The following is an 18134-nucleotide window of genomic DNA, read 5'->3' on the forward strand; positions in this document are numbered from 1 at the left end:
ATCTCTCTCCATCATTGAGCTGCAGGACGTAAGCCTGGCCTGTGCATTCTTTTTTCCCTGTGGTGAGATAGTGGCTTTTTATCTCACTGCAATGTCTAGTGCGACTGAGCAAATCAAACATCAGAATGAGACAGAGGGTTTCTTTGCCACCAATGCATACTCCCAGGAACATCTGGCACTGGTGAGAAAACTCTCCACACAACCAGCAATAGCCGCAAGAAAAATGGACCATGGGGATAAGCTCCCATGCCAGCTGGTCCATACTGGGACTTGTGGGAAGTTCTGCATGCAACACAATGGTACAGTCGGTTACATAGCAATGAAGTCAGCCATAGTACTTGGATGAGTGAAATGAAACTGATGCAGCCTGCTCAAGATCTGTGCATTAGAGAAGCAAGTGAAGGCCCATTACTTTTTCTAAAGGTCTGCAAGGGTTTTGTTTTTAAAATGGCACCAGTCTTTACAATGCCCTACTCTGGTCTGTTTTCTTTTACATGGTACCTAGCTGGTTGTTTCTGGAATTTACACATTTAAGGAGAAACAGCTCCCCTGCCAACTCTCAGAGGTGAGGGACTAAGAGCTTCAGATGATTCCACGGGGCTGTCATCACACCTGTGAAATCCGTGCCTTGGGACACAGGTCTGGAATCATGACCTTAAAGGACCCACCTCAGGACCTCAGTCAAGGTATCCAGCCAAATACTAAAAGAAGCAAACAACCACAACAACAACTTTCTTGCCAGGTGAAAGGGGTTGGGGGAAGGGGAGACCAAGCCATGCCTGATGAATCTGATCAAGCCTTAAGCACATACCTTGCACAAGAAGCCCCGGACAAATCCATCTTAGCATAGATGTTGAAAGGAGGACTTGTCGTTCACCTGGCAAGTCCCCTGCACTGTTTAATAACGCATTTTCGGATGATGGAAACAGAGCTGTGTCTGCAACACTGATCACCAGGGATGCTTTTTATCTTAACCAAAGGCTTGTCATCTCTCCACCTCATTAAACTAGTGATTCCCTCTAGGGAAGGGGGGGAGGTTTGGAGGGAGGGGGAGAGAAAAACAACAAATAAACCTTGAAAAGACATTGGGCCTATAAAACAGAGCCTCTGTTGGAATAGGGTGAGGGAAGCTATTCACCCCTGCAGTGCTAAGACTCTGGAAACCCTCCTGCCTCACTCCTTGACTTCAAGATAAGTCCAGAATATCCTTCACACCAAGGAACAACATGACCTCCAAAAAAAGAAAATTCCTAAATGACGACTGGGAACATCTAGGCTGTGACAACAATTAGTAAATAACCAAAAGACCTGGCATGCACCCAGCAAAAAAGGTAAGTGGACCCCGGCTTGCAACAGAATGCTCCGCTGCAATAACGACCTCATTTCAGCCTCTACTAAGATTTTTTTTTTAAAAAAAGCAAATTCCCAACTGAATTGTCTTTTCTATGCCCGGAGCAAGCATTCCCATAAGATTGAAAAGGAAAAAAAGCAGAACAGATGAAGTCTCTTAAACAACAAACCAGACTGCTGCCTTACCTGATCATTAACAAGCGTTATAAATGTGTCGTACGAAAAAAGAAAAGAAAAGAAAAGGGATCTAGGAATAACAGTTGTGATGAAATGCTACCTAAGCCAGCTCTTCTGCTTGCCGCTTCGGAAAAGATTTCCAAGTATTCAAAACTGCTGCATTTCCATTGTGATGGTGGGGGGTGAGAAAAAGGAGAGGGAGGGAGAGACCTCTGCAGTATCCTTTCTGCTTCAGCCTCGGCTTCCTGTTCTAAGGCTCACTCTATGGTACCTAATACAAATCAGCAAATAGCTTGGGAAAAAAGTGAGGGGGGGGGAATGGAGGAGTGGGGGGGGGAAGGAGCCCATCATCTTTACAGGACAGCTCCATCTACTGGCAAAATGAATGAACATGTACTCTATTTATTTATTAAATCTGAAAAGCCTCTTCAGCAGAACGGCATCTTTTTTCTTTTTTTTCCCTTTTAACCAAGGCTATGAATAGCCACTGTGGGCCACAATCCAGAACCATTTCAGAAGAGACGGGCTACAAAGAGGTTATTGTTATTATTACTATTTAAATGCTAACATTTCCAGAATCTTTGCTTTTGTATTTTCAGTTGTTACCCTCTCCCGTTATTCGAAGGGTTACTTTTCCTCTTCTCGACGCCCAAAACACCTGCAAGCGAAATTAATTCTTTGGATGGTTTCAGAAAACAGCTAAAGGTTGCCGTGTGCATTAAGACTGACCCCTGCCCATCCCAAAACAGATTCCTCTCCCCCCCTTCCTGTTGTGTTTAGTAGAGTGCCACTTCACTTCAGGGACAATGTACACATGCAGTAGAATCACAAAAGGCTGCTTTTTCTGGACTGTTCCACATTACACTGCAGGTGTGAGGGGTGGGTGGGGGGAGAGATTCCATACTTGGAAAAAAACAAAACTCTTACACACTGAAAAGTAGGCTAGTCCAGAAACCTTCTCCCTGATATGATAGTCTGAATAACCAGGGAGATTTCTGGGAGGAGGGAACACACAGCTATATGACAAGTCTGAATGGGACAGTGACTGTCCAGGAAAACCTGATTCGGCTACTCATATATAGTTCGGCTGTTACCAGCAGATTCAGGAGCAGCTCATGTGGTCGGGTGGAGCTGTCCTCTCAGCACCAGTTTCACTACAGTTTGCGTGGAAGGAGCTGGGGGGTAGGACAGGGTAGCAGCAAGTTCAGAGCTGTGTGGGTGCACCAGTAACTGGAGGGTGGCTGCACAGCTCCACCTTACCCCATGGGCCTCTACTGAGTTTAATTATGCGACCAAAGGCATGTAAAGTATCTATCTATGCATTAATATCCCAACTTTTCTTCAAAAAGAGCTCAAACTGGTATACATGATTCTTCCCTCCACGACAACCCTGTGAGGTAGGTTGGGCTGAGAGTTGGTGATTGACCTTGGGCCTTTATGACTGAGTAGCAATGTGAAACCTGGTCTCCCTCACCACCCAGTTCCACACAAATAGCGCCATGTAATGTGACTAACAATCGCTTGTCATATCTGTGTGTATTTCAAAGCATTCTGATAGCTGCAACCTGCTGCTCCACAAATCGATGGTACATAAAGCATTCCCCCCCCTAGACACAGCTTAAAATGGACGGCACAGAATAATTAAACAGCGACAACGACAACAACAACAACAACAGGTAGTTTCATTTCCAGAACTTCTAGACACAGTGTCAGACACAGAGTATCATTATGATCAGAAAAGTGTTAAGTTGCAAAAAGGATGCCCTCTACTTCTGTATGCTTGTGAAAGAACCAACCACGGAAACGTGACTGACTCTAAGCAAGTGTTTCTGAAAAACCAAACCTTCCATACATATTAGGGTAAAAATAACAAGAATGCGAGGAAAGTTCCAAGCCTGGCCCAAGATGTTATGTTGTCCTGAGGTGAAGGGCAAGATGACACCCTCTGCTATGCCACATGCAGAATCCAACAGGCAGCTGAATCTTGCTTCAATGCTAACACTCAGACGATACCCTCCATCACACCTGAGGGCACCAGCATAAAGCAGTTTCAAACACTCTGAAAACAGTTTAAAACATTCAACCAGGAATTTCAGGGGTGCCAAGAACAGTATATTTCGGCCATCAAATGCTTGGGTAAAATGCTTGTCCTAAAAGTCAAGAATGAGGGAGACAGATGCACCTCACCAGAGAGGACTGTCCACAAATGGAGAACTGCCCCTGAAAAGGCACTTCTGCCCTTCCATCCTCTCCCCATCATTCCTTGTCCTCAGCAGCTTCCGCCTAATGGTATGGTTGACCCTGGGAAAGAAGGGGTGGGGAGCCTAGGACCATCCAGGTGGTGCTGGTCTTCAGGTCCCAGCAGCCATGTCCAGTGTGGCCAACAGGAATCATAGAAGCTATAGTCCAGGAACATCTAGAGGGCCACAAATCTCACACTCATGTAAAGCAAGTAAAAGTTAAAACACACACAACAAAACACTTCTATCACAGTCTTGTGTATGTTATACAGAGGTAAGCCTCACTGTATTCAGAAGGCCTACCACTAGGTAAGTGTGCATTAAGTTACAGTGAAGGTCTCTCCTCTCCATCTGTTACCTCTTGTAGAAGGAGAAGGTTTCATGAGAATTGGGGTTCAAGCTTTGTTCCTGGCTGTCTCATCCCCTACAGATGACTAGGACAGTAAGGTGGCAGGGCCACAATCCCTTGCATTTATACTCTCGCTTATTCAAAGATGCAGGAACGGCTCAGCACACACTCGCAGCAGCCTGAACATCGTAAGTGAGGGAGCCAGGATTGAGTTCACTTCCACATCCTGGGAAATCACCTGGTGCAGAGAATGAGTGAAATTAAGGCAATGGGACAAATCAATACGGAGACATGGCAAGTTGGGGCAACATAGCATCCATCAACTATAGAAAAAGAAGTGGACTCATCATATCTGATAATCGTGTGGTATCCAGTATAATGTTACAGCCGTTTGGCAGTTTCCTTTCATTGGGTGAATTGTGGGTTAATAGTTCATAATGGCCCATTGATGCTTCCTCCATGGGAGCCAATTTTACAGAGATGGCCTTCTGTTGCCTGGCGATCTCTCTTGAGTGTTTTGCAGGAACGACAGTGACTTCCCTGTCTATTGGGGATGTAAGGGGCCCATAAAAAGTGTATGTGTGTGAGAGAGGCTGGTGGGTGCTGCCTGCAGTTTGGAATAAGAAGAGAGAGAAGCACAGAGAGCTGGCTAAAGGCATCTCTCTTCAGGATTCTTTCCGTGGGATCTGGTGTAGCAGATCAACTACCAATTAGGAGTGTCAGTTGTTTGCCTCCACTTGGTTCTCTCTTTGTAAATAAAGCAGATAATAAAGCAAAAAGTGCTATCAGACTCCAGGGCGCGCGCTCTCTCTCTCTCTCTCTCTCTCTCTCTCTCTCTCTCTCTCTCTTCCCCAAAGGAAACCCTACCTAGGTAGCACTGCCACTTGGGACTTCTCCTAAGGGAAGTGTGGCACATGCAGCAATATAAAATCACAAATGCCTCATGCTTGCTTTAATCAGTCTGACAAAGCTATGTCACAGACCCAAATGCTTTAAATGTGGGGGTTCTGAGTGATAAGTACTTAGCACCCCATGAGATGAGTTAGACTATTAAGATATCTATGCAGTAGTTCTAGGTTAGGCAGAGAGCCCAAGCATAAAAATAAACTTCAGCAGCCAAAATCTGTAGGACCCAATGGCCCCCGAGTTACCTATACACATGTACTGCAGACAGAGCTGAGCAGAGAGAGCCTGATTGGAAAAATGCAGTGATGGTGGTGATAGGGCAAGGAGAGGATAGTAGACTATATCCAGCCTCTCTGAACAGCTAATAAGCACAATTCTTGCTCTACAGAATGGGCTCCATGTTCACTACCCCAGAAGCTGAATCAGGAAGGGAAACACATGATGCACAGCACTTTATTTAGCTTGGCATGCATTTTCCAGCTTTCGGTTCCACCTGCCTTAATGGCGACAGCCCCCACAATAGAGGGGAATCGTCAGCAAACCAGTTGCTGCTGTAAAGGCAGTAGTGTGGGGTGTCAGTGTGGTGTGGGTGCAGTGGCAGTGGTGCTGAACTGGCTTTGGCACTGCGCTTGCACCACACTGGCCCCCTCCCTCCTAGTAGGCACAGCATCGTGGCTGACAGCACCCATCCAGGCTGGCCACCCCTGCCAAGTGCTGATGCCAGTGGTCCAAATGTGAAAATCTGCATCCAGAGTTGCAGGCAGGGGTGGATGTTTCTCCCCGTTTCTCAATTGTCTCATCTTAAGTTCAGTTCTCCCCATTTCCATGTCAGTTTGTGGGCTAGTTTTTCTTCAAGACAGTCCACATGAAAAATTGTGTGAACTTTTGTGTACATTTCTCCTAACGTATGGATATTTGAATTTTGTCAAATAGGTGCATTTTTCTTAACAAGCTTTCTCTAATACAAAGCACAATATATCTGAATATTCTTTTCACTAACGTGCATATTTTCTGGTGCACTTTCCGCAAATGTGCACTTTGCCTGGTTGCAACATATTTGGTTGCTTACAAAATTCGGAGAAGTGTGGATTTTGAAGGACAGCTGCATTTTAGTTCACATCTTGGTTCAGGAAGTGCAGATTAGGTAAGATCACTTTAAAATGTGAACTGGATTAATTTCCTTCCCATCCCATCCCATCCCATCCCATCCCATCCCATCCCATCCCTACTTGCAGATAAGGACATCACCACTAACATATGGTCTCAGGAAGTGCCTGGATTCAGCCCCCTCACTCCCCCCCAAAGTGGACCAGCACCATATCAGCTTTGAGTGGTATGCCAGTGGTACACTCCCTCCACCAGTGTTGTGAACCTGCAGTAGATCAAAATGCCAGGAAACAATCTGAGCACAGAGCCCTGTTCATACATATTGTTTGCCCTTGTGTGAAATGAGTGAATTTTACTTCACGCATCTCTTTGCCAGACAACATGAACTTATTTAATGTGTTACTTGCATTTAAAAAAAAAGAACTTACGAGAATTAGATTTAATACTTTATACTCTACTGTGGGCTACTTTGTTGACAGGGGAGTTAATTTCATCACTGCTGCTTTAAATTCTCCACTTTCTTTTCACATTATTTCTTCCCCTGGGGCTGAATGTTTAGTAATTCGGAAAAGCCTGAGCTTGGCAGCACTGGAGACTGAAGTCTTTTGTGTGGCAGGACAAGTGCAGTATGGCAAGGAACATGACAAGCTTTGGCCCTGATAGGGAATGACTGAAGAGGAGGAAGGAAAATATGGATCACCTTCTGTGTGCATTCACTCAGTGACCTTTGTGCTGAGGCTTCAAGTTAGGAGCCTGGTACTGAGGTCATTTTGCATGAGGAAAACCAGCATCTTATGTTCACTTGACTTGTGACACTCAGTTAATAGCACCATAGTACATAGTACTATTATTAGTAATAATCTGACCACACGGCCCCTGCACAACTTGGGGTCAAAGTGGACTCTGCCACTGAACAACCTGAATAGCCATTTGTGTGTATCCCTTATTGTGTGGACAATGTCATTATGTCATTTAGCCAGTAGGTGGCACTGAACTCAGGGTTATCTGGGTGGAGGTGGGAGCTGCTTCTTCTTGCTCTGTTCTTCTCAGAGGGAGAAATAAAGACAATAAATTTATTGTATAGCTTTCTGACTGTGTCATCTAAGCCTTCCACCACACTAATTCGTCTCATTTGTCAAAGTTCTGAACACAAACAGTAAAGCACGGCTAATTCTACTCAAGTCATAGAATCTAGAGAACTGGGAGGGACCTCAAAGGTCGTCCTATCCAACGCACAGCCAATTCAGGAAAGCCACCACTACAACATTCTTGAAGAGTGGCTGTCTGCCTCTGCTTAAAAATCACTTAAAAAAGAGAGTCTACCACCTTCTGAAGCATTCTGTCAAGCCACCCATATTATCAGGAACCTCTTGCTAACGTTTAATCAAAACCCAGACAGTCCTCACCAACTACACAATATTCCCCTGCTGGATCAGAACAACACCCGTCTAGTCCAGCATCCCATTTCCAATATCCGGCCTTTGACAATATATTCCACAAGTTAACCATGCATTGTTGTAAGTGTAGGATGTGAAACACAAGAGCAGTCAAGTACAACATTCCTAGAGTGAACATGTTTACACATGGGGAGGAATGTTTGTCCAGCCAGCTGGTAAACTTCCTGTTTCCTTCTGGGCTGGGACAGACTTCCTCTGCATGTGACTTGAGGTGGGCATGGCCTCACCTGTGCAGGTAATGACAAAAGCACAGGGCAGAGCAGCCATCTCTCTCTCTTTGACTACATGCATCGAAGAAGGAACATCTGCTTAGCCAAAGATGCTCTCTTGGCTCCAGCCAAGAAAGGACAAAGGGACTGCCTTCTTATCAGATAGTTTCTAGGTATATGTTACTTTTCTAAGCTAAGTCTGCCTTCTGGAATACTATTGTGAACAGAATGATGTGTGAGTAAACCTTTTTTATATTTTATACTGTTTTGTGTCTTATCTTTTATGAAGGAATAAGGGGAAAATACCAGAACAGTTATTACAGAGGCTTTAGCGAACCTGAGCAAACACATCCGCTGCAAGTTTAAAAAGAGGGATTTTACCTGCTAAATTGTGGAACTTGTTAACACAAGTTGGAAAAGGATATAATCAAACAATATATCCTCTCCTTCATCCCTGAACATTCCCACAGTAAGTGCTCCAGAATGGGGGTGGGAATGGGGAGGATGCCCTCAGTGGATGCCCTTGCCATGGTCACCACTTCCCATTTTCTTGATATCTTCCTCTGAACCCAATCTGTCTCTACTGCTCCGAAGGAGAGTGCAAAGAAGTGAAGGCTGCTCCTCATTGGTCCTTGCTGACCAGCTTTTGCTGGGCTAGCAGACCCACTGGAAAAATCAAACGAGGGCACATTTAAGCAGGTCTTGCAAGATCACAGTTATGGCATTCTATATAAAGAGGAGGAATGCTTTGGCAGGTGTGGCCTCACTCAAAAGATAAACATATTTACCAAGAGGTGATTGATACAAGAGTATTTCCCCATCTTGTAGCCCAGTATTACGAATTCTGACTGACAGCAGCTCTCCAAGGTCTCAGGCAAAAGCTTTTGTGAACTTTGTCACCACTTTGGCAGGAATTGGATCTGAATCCTTAGCTGTACAAGGTTCACATGCACCAAAAATTTAGGTGCCCTGACCATAAATATCTCAAAAACTTTTTAGTATAGTGCAAAAATGTGCTAACAAACTGCTAAGTGTAATTTACTATAGATTGGCATGGGAGAGTGTATATAGATTAACCAGCATGTTTTCTTCTATCAGCCAGTATCAAATCTGAGGCCGAACTCCCTCCCCTCAGAGTGTAGAGGTAGCCCTGATTGCTGGGAAAGGGGCTTTTCAGATGAGGAATTACACCCAAGCAGACAGTCAAGGCCTGCCCAAAATACTGGGCAGGTCAAGCAGGCCTCATCTTCCATTAAAACTCCTGCCAAACATGCCACCATCCCACCATAGAGGTTGTTCCAAGGCTGCCATGCACACACACACCCTTCCTGAATCAATGAGGGGAGCTGCAAGATGCAACTTTTCCACAAGAATCAACCCAGCGTCATACATTTTGCCTACACCAAAAAGCAATTTTGTATGTTTGTGCTGCAGTATGCAAGACAGGGAAGCCTCTTTCCATCCAGCACAATGCATGAGTAATCAGGACAGTGGACTGCCTTGGTCCCATGAGCCCAAGCAGGAGAAGGAGTCCCAGCAGGCCACTTAACAGCTGTGACAGCATGTCTGTTTGATCGCTTACTGCCACCAAACACTGCCTGGTTCTGCATCGCTCTCAGGCTTCTGGGGCATTAATCCACTATGAAAATTTGTGTGCTATCACCATCTCTCTCTCTTTTTTTTATCCTACGCTTTCTCCAATTAGCTTAGGAGGGCACTCATTCTTTCCACCCCTCGTTTATGCTCTCAACAATCATGTGAAGTAGGTTAGCTTGAAATACAGTGACTAGTCTTGGGCTGATTGACATCAGGTGCTCTTTTAAAATGTGGAAATGGGGGGGGATTATTGGGTTGCTTTTGTTTTTGATATCGTGATTTTATATTGTGAACCGCCCTGAGATCTATGAGTATAGGGTGGTATACAAATTTAATAAATAATAAATAATAAGAATAGTCCAATGAACTTTGTGGCTATGTAGGAACTAGAACTAAAAAAAAAAAAATCGCTATCAGTCTTCCTACTCCAGGGATAGGGAACCTGTGGCCCTCAATATGTTGTTGGACTCTAATTTCCACCAGCCCCAGTCTGTATGCCCAGTGATGAGGCTTGATGGGAATTGTAGCCCAGAAACATCTGAACAGCCACCATTTTCTTACCCTTGTCCTAGCCCAACATTCTATCAACTACACAAAACTGACAGTCATGTTTATGTCTCTCCCACACAGTATTGCACCAATGTTACAGAGGTGGGCACAAATGCTCTGGAAGTTTTGGGCTTGTGGGGAGGAAAGAGGGAAGGATTCATTTGCTTTGACATTTGAAGTTTGCATTGATTCCTCTTGAAACAGCACCTGAACAAAGCAAGCTGCTTTCACAGGAATCCCAGGCCTCCTGATACACCACGAAGTGGGGCACAGATACAGAAGAAATAAAATAACAGTGTTTTGCTTTCTTAAATTACTCTGATCTGTGCAAAATACTACAGGGACGAATCCAGATGCTTAGATGAACCTACAGCAACAATGTCCAGACGGATCTATAAAAACAATTGTCTGGTCACAGAAATAACTTGGGCCTGCATTTCCATTTGGTGTTGGCCTCATTCAGGCACCCAAGAAGAATGTGGGGAAGGGAAGGTTTGTAGGAGGCATGTTTACTGCCCCTGGCTCCAGTGTTTTTGCCCTGCATGCACTGCTCCAACCTTTCTGCCACACTAAAAAAACAATGTGGCCCTTCTTGGGATTTAATCTAGGTTTTGCCAGTGAGATTTGTCAAGGCCACTGCCAGACCACAAGGCCATCAACTTTACCCACGGGACTGGCAAGCACGTGGGAGCACTGATGTGCCAAAAAAAGCGCATCTGTGCACCCATAGACATTGGTGCTTCCTTACAGTACACAGGGAGTTTCTCCCGAATTTGAAATTGGCAAGGGTGACCACCTGCATGGCAATCCATGTGTATATACACTGCTCTGTGCATGGAACCTGGAACAGCAGTAAATTAATATTGAAATCTGCTACTGCTAGGCACTTAAAAGAGCAGAAATATCAGGCGACACCTGAACAAAGAAGCTAGAACACTCACGCAACAGTGAGTTGTTTCCTGAACCTCTCTGAAAAAGCAATGCTCCTTTAGGAATGCCACACGTCCACTTATGAACATAACCCCGTGAGAACTCTGAAAAGAATGAAATGCTTGAAATTCTAATTGCACATAAGATATTAGATAGCCACAAGAGCTTAAGATAGGTCCAGCATCCTGTTCTTACAGGTGCCAACCAAATTACTGTGGGGAAATCCGTAAGCTGGACATGAGGGCAACAGCATTCTCTGTGTTTGCATTCCCCATTAACTGGTATTTAGAGGCGCACTGCCTCCAACAGGAAGTAGTACGGAGCCATCATGGCTAATAGCCTTTGATAAACCACTTTGAAGTTTTATTTCTGTAAACCACCTGGAGGTTTTAATACACGGGATAAAGAATGAGTGAACAAGGAGACAGTTGAATCCTCATAATCAAGGGTGGGGAACCTGTGGCACCCCTAGATGTTGCTGCACTCCAGCTTCCATCAGCCCCATCCAGCATGGCTAGTGGTCAGGGAAGATGGGAGTTTTACTCCATCAAATCTGTGGGGGGAGGTATCAGGTCCTGTACCCTTGTTCAAAATGGCCTAGACTCTATGCACTTCAATTGGCTTGCAGTGGTCACCATGAGGGATGGCTGGTTAGCTTTGGCTCTTTGGGGAATCAAGAAAGGCCTCACATCTAAAACAGCATTACAGAACTTTTTTTAAAAAACCAAATCAAAACCAAAACATAATTTGTTTTATTCATTCATTCATTCATTCATTCCCCGCCCATCTGGCTGGGTTTTCTTTTCTTTTCTTTTCTTCTAAAAGTCAGATAGTTGTTTATTTCATTGACATCTGATGGGAGGGCATTCCACAGGGCGGGCACCACTACCAAGAAGGCCCTCTACTTCTTTGAATCCTATATTTAATAAAGATCAGCTGGCTACAATTCTTTGGCTTAGCAAATTGACTTTGATGGTTGTGTTATATATTAAACTTGCTATCCCAGGCATACGCATTTAGGAGAAAGTTGCATGGGAACCAATGAAACTTTTTTCTATGCATGTATAGGAATTTACATCACACTGTTGTGCTGGTGTAAATGAATCAGCTTAATTGGCAAGAGGTATGAAATCTATATCCATAACTTCCTGCTGTATATACACAAATACACACACACTCCTCTCAGTTACCAATAGAGAACAAGATACTGTCTCCTTCACTGCTGAGAGTGGCAAAAAATATGAAGATGAAGAGAGGGAGGGGAGGGGAAAATATACCCAAACCCAAGCAAAGCCTAACACTATAATCCTATGAACACACTAACCCTACTAAATCCAATAAGACATACTTCCCTGTAAACATATATAGGATTGGGCTGTAATATATGTTGAACAGGGAACTAAAAATACACCAGATTAATAGCACAAATACTTCTATTTTATCCAAAAGCCTGTGTTGATTACAGCCAATATAATATATTTTAAATATAATTTTCAGAACTAGCACAAGGAAGCTACCCTTTTATACATTGCACAACAGTATTTCCCAAAGGATATAATGACAGGTATCTAAGATTAGAATGGAAGTTCTTTTCCCTTAACATTTGTTATTGGTTGTATTCCTTACCCCCTCCTTTGTGTTATGACTATCATACAAGTATCTGGATATCCCAACAGAAAGTATTTTCATTTTTTTTTAAAAAAAATAAATGGTAATCAGGCAACTTACCCCCTCCACTGATAGATGTGAAAGAATAGCAATGATGAAAATGACTTCATTGTGGATATTGAAAAGAAACAGCAATGATTTACTATTTTCATTAAAAAGTGATATAAATGATATGAACAAGTGAGATCTCACTGTTACAAGCCAGAACACCCCTTTAAGATCTTCATATAGGCTAAAGAAGCCTAGTCGTTCTGCAAGATAAAGCAGTATGAACGCAGCCAATCTTTCTAGAACCCAGATGCAAGCTAGCAGAATTTAATGAGTCAGTGTGCTGACTGAAGAAATTCTCCTTCCCCCCACTCCAGGATGTGTAACCGTAGCTAGCTTAAAAATAATAATAATTAAGCAGCATACTTGAGCTTTGGTTGCACAGAAGTTTTACAGATGAGCAGTTCTTTTAAGGGACTTCTGCCCTGCTTCTTGTTTTATATATGGTCTGATTGAACAGTGCTTTGTTGCTGTCCATGGTACTGAACAATGCCTCCGAGCTTCAGGGTACAGTCCAATGTATCATGCAGCCTCATTAAGTGGTAACACTCCAGCAAAATGAGTCTGTTTGCTTGAAATTCTGTCCACAAGGCGACTGCATCAATATTGTGCTCTTCACTACCCAAGGCCTGCTCTGCTGCAACCCAATACTGAGATTCTCCCCCCACAAAAACAACAACCAAATCCATCATTGGTAATAGAATCCTATTCAGGGATCAATATTCCACCCCCCGGACTCTTGGAATAGACTTTAGCATATTATTTGAACCCTTTTGGCTACACAAATCCTTCGACTGCAAACACCATCAAAGGTACTCTCTCTGGATATCTGCAGAGCAGTCACTGGGTACAGTCTTGTCCGCAGTACACACACCCCTGTATGTATATTATGGGGATATAAATACACAGAGGTAGGAAATGACTGCTAGCCAAGTATCTTTTCTTGATTTTTACCATGAATTAATATTACAAAGAAACACACACACCACACACACACACACACACACACACACACAGGCACAAGCTCAAATGCAGACACAAAGCAGCTGTCTTATGAAAGAGGAAAGCACGTTTTTACACATTTGGAGTCCCAGGCAATGCAAAGATCCACAAACTGCAGTAAATCTGCCACGCTGAATAGCCATTCCCAACAATATTCTCCCGCAACACCTCGAAGGAAATGGATTTTCTTTCATAGCTTAATCAGTCAAATCAACAGTAATTCCCCCATGGAGAGAGATGTTTGTTAAGCAAGCCCTGATGTATTATTTATTTGTTTGCAGGGTGTTTCAAAGCTGGAAAAGGACTAGCAAGAAACACACAATGCTTTTTCAAGCAAAGAAACAGACCACAAATTTCCTTTCTTAGCAATTTCTCCTCTGCGTCCCAGTGCATTGCTGATAGTCATTGGTACTGGAGGGGGGGGGTTGAGAATCCCTCAGCATAGTTACCAGTAAATCATGCATTGAAAAAAAAATTACCCAAGTAGATGCAGCAAAAGGTCATAATCCAACTTCCATGCCCCCATGAAGCATTAAGCTGAAGCAGGAAGCCCACTAGCTTGTTCAGGCCAGTAGACTCTCTCCTACACTTGACCTAGACTGCCTTACATAATGTGGAACCAGCGCCGTATCCTGAATGTCATCCCTGGCAGGAGTAGCAAGTGCTGGCAGCAGGCAGGCTGGTAGTTTGCATGAAGATCACGGAGCTTCTCTCCCTCTCCCTCTTTCTCTCTCCCCACCCCCCTGAAAACTGGGCTGCTCAAAGAGAAGAGGGACGATTAGCTCAGAAAAGCTGGTGTCATTCTTCCCCTGGAACGAATGACCGGGATAGACGAGAGCCTTAGCGAGGCAAGGCAGACAGCAAAATCTGCATTTGTCCTTACAGCCAGCCTCACACATTCCCTGTCGTATTGTCTCGAGGACTGCATAGCTGCAGCTCATGTGAGCCAGAGAGAGGCAAGTGAGGGAAGGATATGATGCTTGCCTGTGTTTTCTCAGTGTGGTGAGTAGAAGGCAGAGACAGAGGAACGGAAGGTCAGAATCTTAAATGCTTTCGTTCAGTAAATCGTGCTCAGTGTGCATGTCGCCGTTGTGTCACTATAAGAGTATTCGTGTGCAGATACGGTCGCTCATGGACCCCATTTGGCATGTTGAGCTGAATGCATTCGATTGATTTGTATTTTTTGCCCATGCAAAGCATGTGTAAACCTGATTCTAAAGAGGGGTTTTTTTTTGGTAATTATTCTTGTTCATGGGGATTCCTGCCTTTAATTATTTTCTGAAGATGAGCATCTGAGAATTCCCTAGATTGCAACTGTGTTTAGAATATATTAGCACTTTCTCTGGAAGAGAGGCAAAAGGAACTAAACAGAAATAGGTAGTTGGCTTGCAAGAGTTGGCAAAGACCTACACAGAATTCTATCACTGGGTAATAGTGAGGATTGTTTGAAATACTGTATGTGATTTGAATTCCTTCTCCAATTTACTTGACAAGTTTGTAAACAAGTAGGAATGCAAAAAAGAAGAAGAAAAGAAAAAAAGACCCAAACAACCCTGTTTAGCAACAGGAAATGAGGAAATGTTGTCAGCATGGTTACTGAACTTTACTATATGGCTCTGTTGTGGGTTGCTAACGTGTAAAGGTGAGCCAGGTGAGAAATAATGTAATCCTGTAATAATGACCTTCCAGGAACAGACCAAAGGTCTCTCTAGTCCAACACTCTGCTTTCAGCAGTAGCTAAAGAGACACCCCCAGGAAGCTCAAGACCTTCCACTGCTGTCAGCATTTGGTAATTGTTGGTATACTGCCTCTGAATATGAAGGCTCCATTTCTAGTGAGTATAGTTGGCAATCATGAATGCATCCTTCTTCCTTACCCTTTTAAAAGCCTTGTATTCTATTCTAACCGCTGTGCGAGGAAACACTTTTGGGGTGTGCCCAAAACTTATCAGTTTGGTTGTTTGATCCCAAGTTGTAGTGCTTTGAAGAAAAAAAGGGGGCAGAATAATCTGCATGTATGCACACTCTCTCCATACCAAAAATCAATTTATAAATCTGTTTTGTCCCCAGCTTAGTCATTTTTACCTAACCTAAAAAATCCTCCTCCTCCTCAGCCTTTCTTCCATGGTCCAATAAATTGTACTTACTATTTTATGTATGTTCCACATTCTAAAGGATGGAGATATAATATATATATAAGAGTGAGCTATGAAGATTGCACGTGGTGTTCTAATGATGGGTGCACCATATGTCTGCGTAATCTTAATAAATGCAAGTTGCTGTTATATTTCCAGTCCTTTCCCTAATATTTCTAACACTCAGGGCCTGGCATTCTCATTTAGCTTTTGACCTGACATCATGATCCCAAAATCTGCTTCCTAGGTAGCTGCAATCAATGTAGGTATCATAAGTCATAACCCATACCTAGCATGCTGCCTCTGTTTCCTTCAACCTCCTCCTCAAGACTGACTTATCCCATGAAGCCCTTGACAAAATCTCTCACCCCCCCCCTTTTGTGTCATACCTGAGATGTAAGCTCATTGAGGGCAGGAGCTTGTCTTTTTGTTTGTCACTCTGTAAAGTGCTATGCACACTGATGGCACTATCTAAACAAGCAAATAAACAATGTGGCAGATATTAGGAGCATTGTAATTAGCTTGCTGTTATTCCAATACACTTTTATTGCATCTCATTTGTCATGCTGTTGCACATTCACCTAGTTTGGAGATCTCCTTTCAAAGCTCTCTGGTGTCTTCTTGTTGGCATCTATCTGTCTCAGGAGACAATGGAGTGTGCATCTGGAGGGGAAGTCAAAACCGATGTGTTAGCAGCTATGAAATGACCTCCCCAGGGTGCAAGTCTGGGCAGTGTGTATGAAGGTCCTGATAGGGATGTATTTGTCGGTCTGGTGTGGACCAGAACCATCCCTACTTTCATTCCTCAGGATTTGTCACAGCCCAGTCAGAAAGCTAGTTTCCAACAGTATATGCTTGTATGTTCAATCCTCTTTGGAAGAACTAATGTCATTTGGTTGCAATTTCCCCACAATAAAACTTACGTTTTTACTTCATTAACATGCCAGTGGATTAAAAACTTCTCTGCCTAAGCATGTTCAAATGCTCTGTAGGTCACAGACTACAGTGGTACCTTGGGTTACATACGCTTCAGGTTACATACACTTCAGGTTACAGACTCCGCTAACCCAGAAATAGTACCTTGGGTTAAGAACTTTGCTTCAGGATGAGAACAGAAATCATGCTCTGGCAGTGCGGCAGCAGCAGGAGGCCCCATTAGCTAAAGTGGTGCTTCAGGTTAATAACAGTTTCAGGTTAAGAACGGACCTCCAGAACAAATTAAGTACTTAACCTGAGGTACCACTGTATTGGCAAGTAGATACATCTTGGCTTCTGGTAAGAGAAATTGCAGCATCACTAAGGACTTAGGAAAGTTGCCTCTTTGGTGCTGCTGTTTAACCACCCTGGCATCCGGGCAGGTCCAAAGGGTGGGATAGCCAGGCCTTGAAGGACTAAGTTGGCCAGGGAGTCCTGCCAGGAGCCTCTCAGCCAAGTGGGGAATTAATGGGCTATCCCAGGGTCTCAGACAAGGTCTGCACAGGCCTGCTGGCATCTGTTTAATAATGAAGGCAACACACACCTGCATGCATGCACACCTGTTTACTTTGCACAGCAACAATTATAAAAACATGAGGTTGGAGCTTGAGAGTGATGCATTCCTGCCAGATTCATAACCTTTGAAGAGCAGTCCAATCATTCGCTGAGTGGGGATGAAGTCACTTCTAAATTCTGCTGTGAAAGCAGAACAAAATTCTGTGCCCCTATGGAGGATTTACATCAGTTTGTCATTAGTGATGTGCTAGTAGTACTCTGCCAGTGCAAGGGGTCAAAAATGGGTAGAGTTGTGCTTGGTCAGAATCCTATGCTTGCTTAGAGCAGTGTTTCCCAAACTACAACTCCCATCATCTCTAGATAGCAGGACCACTGGTCAGGAATTATGGGAATTGTAATCCAAAAACAGCTGGAGGCCCAAGTTTGGGAAACACTGGCTTAGAGCTTGGTCTGGCTCCTCATGGAGCATATATATAAAGTGAATGATCAGGAAGAGAGCATTGTACATATAAAGATGTGCTTCATGGGGACACAGCACACTGCCCTTGTGCCGTGAGAGCTTAGTACAAACCAGCAAGAACTTTGGTGTAAGGAAGGGCTTTGCACAAGCAAACAGTCAATGTTAGCTACGAAAGAGGAAGGACGGGTAATTAACTCTCATCTGGTCTGAGAACCTTTACAGGTACTTTGCTGCAGGACTGGAGACACAAACCCTCAACAAGAAGCCCAGCTTTGATCCCACAACTAGGCTACAAGAATAAGCCGTGCCATACAGGTAAGCAAAGAAGTCACCCGGTTAGGGTTAGGACTCATACTCAAAGGGCAAAATGTGAACATCAGCCATCTCTTCCACCTGCTCTCCAAGGAGAGAGATGGTTGTGTAGAACATCCACTCTCATGATCACAGAGTGTCTTCTCCCT

General features: G+C 43.8%; 1 protein-coding gene across 4 annotated transcripts in view; it reads right to left on the reverse strand.

The window, feature by feature from the left end:
• LOC309376627 (sodium channel protein type 1 subunit alpha) overlaps positions 1–14281 on the reverse strand; it is a 102986-nt gene extending 88705 nt beyond the window's left edge. For all 4 annotated transcript variants that reach the window (XM_081923144.1, XM_081923142.1, XM_081923143.1 and 1 more), the window contains exon 1: positions 14068–14281. The gene's annotated coding sequence lies outside the window, so the exon portion shown is untranslated. The remainder of the gene's footprint in view (positions 1–14067) is intronic.
• Positions 14282–18134: the final 3853 nt, after the last annotated feature.

Source organism: Podarcis melisellensis, assembly GCF_964234715.1.
Source record: "Podarcis melisellensis genome assembly, chromosome: 1".
Classification (NCBI taxonomy): Eukaryota; Metazoa; Chordata; class Lepidosauria; order Squamata; family Lacertidae; genus Podarcis; species Podarcis melisellensis.